Genomic DNA, 7,827 nt, shown 5'->3' with positions numbered 1-7,827 from the left:
TGACCAGCTTCTGGAACACAACACTTCACAATTGGCTTTAAAATAAGAAATAGTTAGGGTCTAGGCTACTTTCTTAATATATTTGAGAGGGTCTGGTCCATAACAGTGGACACTACAAAGGAATTTAGCATGGCCAATCCCCCTAATCTGCACGTTTTCAGACTGTGAGAGGAAACTGGAGCATGTGATGGAAACCCACACAGCCATAGGGAAAATGTGCAAACTCCACACAGATAATCGACTGAGGGTAGAATCAAACCTGAGGCCTTGGCACTGTGAAGCAGCAGTGCTACCCACTATGCCACCGTATAACCTAAAACATGATTAGATCTACTAAGCCCTAACCCTTTGTGTGTTATAAGGCCACTAGGAACCCTTTCATCTTTATCAAGGGGAGTGCTAACCTCCTGTCCTTTTGTGCAGTACAGAATTCTCTCAGTTAAGTGGTTATTTTTGGAGAGTTCCCAGTGTGAAGGAAATGTACAGTGGAATCGTCAATGCCCTGGGCAATTATTTCCAAGTCTGTTATGATGGGGATTCTGCAGACTCTTCACACAGATATCCCATCTACACTAGGATTATAACCAAGTAGTCATCAGAAAACTAGGGTCATGAGGAGGACAATATAGACACCATAAGCAAGAACTCGTCAGTCAGTTCAACATGAGTTGTGGCAAACTCTTGGAATTCATAATGCAAAGTAAATGGCTTTTTAGAGATGCATTTGTTACATAAATCAGCATGGATTTGTGAAAGTCAAGTCATGATTGAAAAGTGTAACTGCGTTTCTTGAAGAATTGAATTAAAATGTGGCAAAGGGCATGCATTCATAGAAGACATTCAATAAGATGGCTCACAAAAGGCTTAATAGGTAATTTTAGGAGTCTGCATTAAAAGTAAATTTGTTAAAATGAATAGATCTTTGGTTTCACATGAAACACTTCATATAAATTGACATTATTCAGGTTAGAGGCAATTTGGGACTGGTGTGCTGGGGATTGGTTTCTTTTCTCAATTCTTGGAATTTAATTTCAATTATTAAGTCTGGAATATAACTTTATTATCAATAATGTATCACAGTTCACCCTCCCACCCAATTTGGTATCATCTTCAAACTTTGAGATTTTACATTTTGTTCCGTCATCCAAATCATTGCGATATATTGTGAATAGCTGGGGTCCCAGCACCAATCCCTGTGGCACCCCACTAGTTACTGCCTGCCAATTTGAAAATGACCCATTAATTCCTACTCTTTGTTTCATGTCTACTAGCCAACTTTCTATTCATCACATTATGTTTTCTCCAATCTCATGCATTTTAATCTTGAACAATAATCTCTAATGCAAGACTTTGTCAAATGCTTTCTGAAAGTTCAAATATACCACATCGACTGGCTCCCCCTTGTTAACTCTAATAATTACACCTTCATAGAATTCCAACAGATTTGTCAAGCATAGTTTCCCCTTTGTAAATCTAGGCTGACTTTGTCTGATCCTGACACTCTAAAGTCCTTGATAATGGATTTGAGAATTTTTCCCATTACCGATATTAGGGTGATTGGCCAATAATTCCTTGATTTCTCTCTACTTCCATTTGTGAATATTGGAGTGACATGAGCTATTTTCCAATCTACAGGGACTGTTCCAGAGTCTATATAATCCTGGAAGATGAATCTATTATTTCTAGAGCCTCTTCCTACATCTGGGGTGTAGATTATCAGGCTCTGGACATTTTTCTGCTTTCAATCCCATCAATTTTCCCAGCAACATTTCTCTACTAATATTGATCATCCTCAGTTCTTCCCTCTCACTACATCTTGCATTCTCCAACATTTCTAGTATCTGATTTGTTTCCTCTTTTGTAAAGACAGAACCAAAGTATGTATTCAGTTGCTCAGCCATTTCTCTGTCCTGGATTAAACATTCCCCTGCTTCTTTATCTTCACTAATTTCTTTCTCTTCATGTACCTGTAGAAATTCTTAGTGGCAGTTTTATGTGCCCTGCACGTTTACATTCACACTGTAGTTTCCCCTTCTTAATCAACCCCTTGGTCCTTCTTTGCTGAATTCTAAAATGCTCCCAATCCTCAGAGCCTATATAGATAATTTATACTTGCATATAGCAAATGCATTGCCAATGTAAAGCAAAACGTATTGGCAAACACAATGGAGATCTGTATAAAACTTCAAGATACATGTGCAGGTTTGTAGAATTGATAAGTACAATTTAATGTGTGAGATGTTTGATTTTAGAAAGGAAACAAAGATTGCAAGTTTTCACTCTCTGGATGGTCATTGAAGTCTGTGGATGAACTGAGAAACCAAGGGATATATATTTGTTGTCCACTGAAGAAAAACAACACAACACTTTAACACTGCCATGTATTCTCTTGCCCCCTGTTTAGTCGAGAGAAAGACCCTCACTTCTACAAGGATTCTTTGGTATTAAACCAGCAGCTGAAAACGTGTTGCTGGAAAAGCGCAGCAGGTCAGGCAGCATCCAAGGAACAGGAGAATCGAAGTTTCAGGCATAAGCCCTCCTTCAGGAATCCTATTAAACCAGCAGGTCAGGTTGGTTTGTGTGCTCAGCTCTCCAGGATAGGACTAGAACTTACAGTATTTTTATCCAGACCCTCACACTTAGAAGCAGATCAGACTGTTTTGGATCACAATCAGGTTAGGCCATGTAACAGGCAGCCATTATTATAGCACATTTAGGCCTTCTAGAACAACTGAGACAGCTTTCTTAGACAGCACTTTGCAAACCACAACCACTTCCGTCTAGCAGGACAAGAGCAGCAGATACATGGGAACCTGCAAGCCACTTACCATCCTCAGTTGGAAACATATTACTGGCCTTTCACCGTCTCTGGGTCAAAATCCTAGAATTCCTCCCAAAGGGCATTGTGGATCAACTTAAAGCACATGGACTTCAGTGGTCACTATCACCATCTCAAGGGCAACTAGAGACGGGCATAAAAAATGCTGGGCAACCAGTGACGCCCAAGTTCCAAAAGTGAATAAAAAAAAGACAGTTGACTTTCTGGTTCCAGGTCCACATGTAGTTTTAAGGTATAGGATTGTGCCAAGAATAAACTTGCTCTGGAGAACATCTGGTCCACTAAAATGATGTGAGCCTGCACAGTTGGAATTAAGTTATACTGGGGAGCACCACTCATGTGCGACTGCCTGGCTACAGCCCCCACATATGATAGATGGAGAAAATCATCAACTTTTATACCTGGCAGCATTCACTAAACATTCCCTGTTCTGATCCAGCATGATCTGATTACGTTAACTACTTCATAGAAGAAAAACTGCATAAAGGGAGAGATGTCATCAAAATCCAATTAAATTGATGACACATTACGATAACATTTTTAAGTGAACTGCATCAAGAGCCGTCATGTTCTGATTGCTACAGTCAATTATTTCTTTGGCGATCATCCCATGGATATTTTGCCAAGTAATTTAGTTCTGGGCAATTTTGTTTGTTTCTACTTTATTTATACTGAATTTATTGAATTTTTCTCCAGTCAGTTTACATAGGTCATTTCTGTCATTCCTTATGTCTTTTCCTGTGACAACCAGTTAAATATGTGCTCACTGTCCTCCTTAACTACAAAAATATTGAAGAACTTGTAACACTGTCAAAAGTAAGAGTCCATTTCAAATCAACTGGTCATTATTGATATTGTGCTGCATAATTGTATCCTTTTCATTCATTGAAACATAACCTGCATTTATACCTCAGCTTATTATCATGTTTTTATTAACCGAAATATTGAACACTCAATTACTATCACTGTTAGGGATGTTAAAGTAACCAGCCATTTCAAGCAGAGCTTAGTCCTACAACAATACTGAGAGTAATCAGTTAGCTTATTGTGAGTGGTAATAAGATTAGGGAATGCTGAAGAAACTCAGCAGGTCTGGTAGCATCTGCTACCCCTTATCCCAAAACATATGACCGCTCATTCTAGATTGCGCATCATGAGGAAACATTTTTTCTTCGTCTACTTTGTCAATCCATCCTTTTTGTGCCTACTTAGTCAATCCATGGAGAGGTAATCCTGTTTCTCTTTCCACATACTGCCATACCTGTTGAGTTTGTCTAGCATTCTCTGTTTTAATTTCAGCATTCCAGCATCCACTGCATTATGCATTTACTTCTCTGTATTGTGATGTTTGAGGCAAGGGAGGAGCTGCACATCCATTGGATCTTCCTGCTCATCTTAAAATGATGTTATTTCCCTAAAGCTCCCTCTCTCCCTCTCTGTCTCTCCACCTCCATTAAGATTGTCCACAAAATTTATCTCCTTGACCAGACCAATGACCAAGCTACTTTGGCTTGGATTGGGATTTTTCCATTTGTTGATGAATTCTAGCAATGAGAGAGTTTCAAACTGCTATTCTGCCAAGGCCCAAGATAAATGACCTCATGCAATCGTTGCCCTTCTCACCTTATCATTGAATGAGTTGTTGAGCACATTACTTGGCCAATTACATGGGGAATGAGACTTAAGTGCCGAGACCTGCCAACTTCCAAAGCTATTGTGCCATATTTAACGAATAGCTGGACAATACTTCAATATTGCAAACCAGGAACTGCTCCACACAGTGAGGTGCTCATCTCTCAACTCTCACCAGATGGAACAGGACAAATCCAAGCTCACTCCCCACTTCCTGGAAAAAGATTGAGGCTCTTACACATGGGGTGATGGAGAAAAGGTCAGTGTTCTTCCCAGCTGACTGCAACAAGAAGCCACACAACCAGACTCAACTTGCCTGGGTGACATAGACAACAGTAGAGGGAGGTACCAGCTCAACCATGGAAAGGGATAATGTCTAAAGATGGTTAATGATCTCCCAGCACCATCTTCTGACTGCTACCTCACACTCACAAGGCCACTAACTCACTCTATCTCTGTTACTGTTCATGTATCTCACAAAGCATCATTGTCTGTAAGCCTCAACATCACATGCATTATGTCCATGCAAGGTCTCACATGAAGTCATTCCCATATGAAAGACAAGGAGTCTTCATACACCCCATTAATCTAAGATATTGCAATTTCTAAACTTTGTCATGTCTTACAAACGGCTGGCTCATTGGTTGCAGATCGCCTCATTGGTCAGTGATCCATCTACCATAACTTTGCAGACTGCAGCCAAGACAGTGCACATTAATGTGGAGCACACTGAGACTCAAGATAATGTCCCAGGGTTGTGTCAGGGCCTACATTGGACATATTTCACCAATACCTCCATCCATTTAATGGGAGAGAGTGTGGAATCAATGATGATTCTGCACATCTCAGGAGGGAAATGATGTTCCCATGTCTGAGCTTTTCAAAGGAGCGTAGTGCCACTCAAGGTCAAGAGATGTTCAATAGGCAGCTCCCATGTCCACTGTCACTCAGCATAATGATCTGGAGAGCAAAGCTCCACAATGAGCTGCCTTTCACAGATTTAAGTGCTGTCATAGAAGATGATCAAGTGTCTCAAGACAACATTACAGTCTCCGTGCACTCTGAAGCACTGAAGGGACAGAGACAAAAGAACAGTCAAAAAGGAGCTCTTTCAGGATTTGTGACAACCCAGGACTACATTTGACTCAGATTTCATAGGGGTAGTGCCAGATCACATCACAAGCACCAGAAGTGCACTATCTTACTGCTGTTTTTTCCAAACAGTGACTTGGGGCAAGTTACGTGTAGCTACTTTAATGTTGGTTCAACTGAAGATATTATTCACAAATTAACATTTATAACTGACTTTGAATCAGCAAAACATAAAGGGAAGAACAACAAACCAATAAGATGGACATATTCTTGATGCTAATTGGGGCTGCCTGCTAGGTGAGCAACTTAGATGCATAAGCAAGCAAACAATCTCTGAACACAGCTTAGTCATCCTGGAAGCAGGATATAATAAGCTGGTCTCTGGCCTCTCTGAAATATTGTTATAACCTACTGTTATTGGGCAGGCCTCCTAGTTAATAAACTGAGCCTCAATTCCAACTAAATCCTCAGAGGGTTGCTCATGCTCCCTTATTTCATCTGCATCCCAGACATCACATCCTGTCTCCTTGGTCAGCTGCAATTACGAAGGGCAAACTATGTGTGGTTGGAGGATCTCCTTTCAGGGTTATACTGCCAAGACCCTGCTTGAGTAGTCAATGCACCTTCAGGAGGTCTATGGTCATTTCCTGGTGGAAGTGAACACAGAGTTGCATATTGACATCTATCTGTGCATTTCCTGCATGTGCCCTTGCCTTTGTCTACAAATAGCTATCCCCTCTATGGGCGAGAGTCTAGGAACCAAACAGATAGCTGTGAGCATGAATCATGGGGACTCCCAGGATATCTGATGGCTTTTATGGTCACCAATTCATTTAACATTACATGAGCAGAATCCTTTCCTCGTCATATTCACTACTTGTTAGTGATAGGTTAAAGCAATATCCTGCAACCAATACTCCCCCGCACCTGAGGGAAGCTAGAGATAGCCAAGTACATTAAGGCCCTAGCTACTTGAATACCATTCATCAAGGTAGAGGGATAGAGAAGGGTGGACTCTGGTAAAAATGACAGCGTTCCAAATGTACTCATGAGTAGAGGATTTAGAGATCTCATAGGAGTTCCCAGTTGTATCCTGAAATGAGTAGGTTAAAAAGGTTAAGAGCAGCCGTGAGCTCAATGGCCACCACAGTAGCACTGCCATCCATTCCTTGTCAGTACATGCCCTCATCCAGAAGATGGCAGAGCTCTGCATAGCTCTATATGATGGATTAGGACATCCTTAATCCCCTGCAACATCGTTAGTCGATAATTGGCCAACAACTGCAGCACATCTCATAAACCATGGTTATAATTATTTCCCTGAACACTCTTATTAGATTTTATATACAGCAACTCGTAGAATCACAGAATCCCTACAGCGTGGAAGCATACCATTCAGCCCATTGAATCACACTAGTCCTCCAAAGAGCATCCCACCTAGATCCACCCACCTACCCTATCCATGTAACTCTGCATTTCCCATGGCAAATCCACCTACCCTGCATATCCCTGTTCATCATAGGCAATTTAACATGACCCATCCACCTAACGTGCACATCTTTGGACTGTGGAAGGAAACCAGACCACCCAGAGGAAACTAAGAAGATGCAGGAAGAACATGGAAACTCCACACAGTCAGCCGAGGCTGGGATCAAACCTGGGTCCCTGACATTGTGAGGCAGCAGTGGTAGCCACTGAGCCACTGTGCCATCCCCGACGCAATTAAGTTCATTCTCAGGCATGATCTGCCTTGACTCCACAGGATTGCCCCTGAGAAGTCCTACAGATAATTAGTGACCAAACCCCAATGACTGATTTTGACGCAGATCTCTGACTAATTTGGTAGGACATCTCTGACTGACCATCTTCCACTGCTCAGACTGATCTCCCAACAGCGTCCTAATTGACTTGAAATGGCTTGGGCTGCTTCCACCTGACCTCGATGACTGTGACCTTATCCCTGGACTGCACTGGCATAGTTTCTCAGGCTTACATAGGACAAACCCTAGGACTGACTGTGGCCATGCCCCTGCACTGGAATTGGACCAGCCACTTGACTGACTGTGGCAGTTTCCCCTGAAGCATTCCTCTGCCATAAGATACATGGGAACACCAGCGGCATACCATCCTGCCTTGGAAATACATTGTCTTTCATGCAGTGTGGCTGACTTCACAATCTTGATGCTCATTTCTTCATGGTATTGTGTATCTACCTACTCCAAATGGACTGTAGCGTTTCAAGGTGGCAGCTCATGACCACCTTC

General features: G+C 41.7%; 1 pseudogene; it reads right to left on the bottom strand.

Annotated features, from left to right (window-relative positions):
• Positions 1–315: 315 nt before the first annotated feature.
• Positions 316–426, bottom strand: LOC122560358 (annotated as a pseudogene).
• Positions 427–7,827: the final 7,401 nt, after the last annotated feature.

Source organism: Chiloscyllium plagiosum, chromosome 20, assembly GCF_004010195.1.
Source record: "Chiloscyllium plagiosum isolate BGI_BamShark_2017 chromosome 20, ASM401019v2, whole genome shotgun sequence".
Taxonomy (NCBI): Eukaryota; Metazoa; Chordata; class Chondrichthyes; order Orectolobiformes; family Hemiscylliidae; genus Chiloscyllium; species Chiloscyllium plagiosum.
This window is presented reverse-complemented; position numbering and strand designations above follow the sequence as displayed.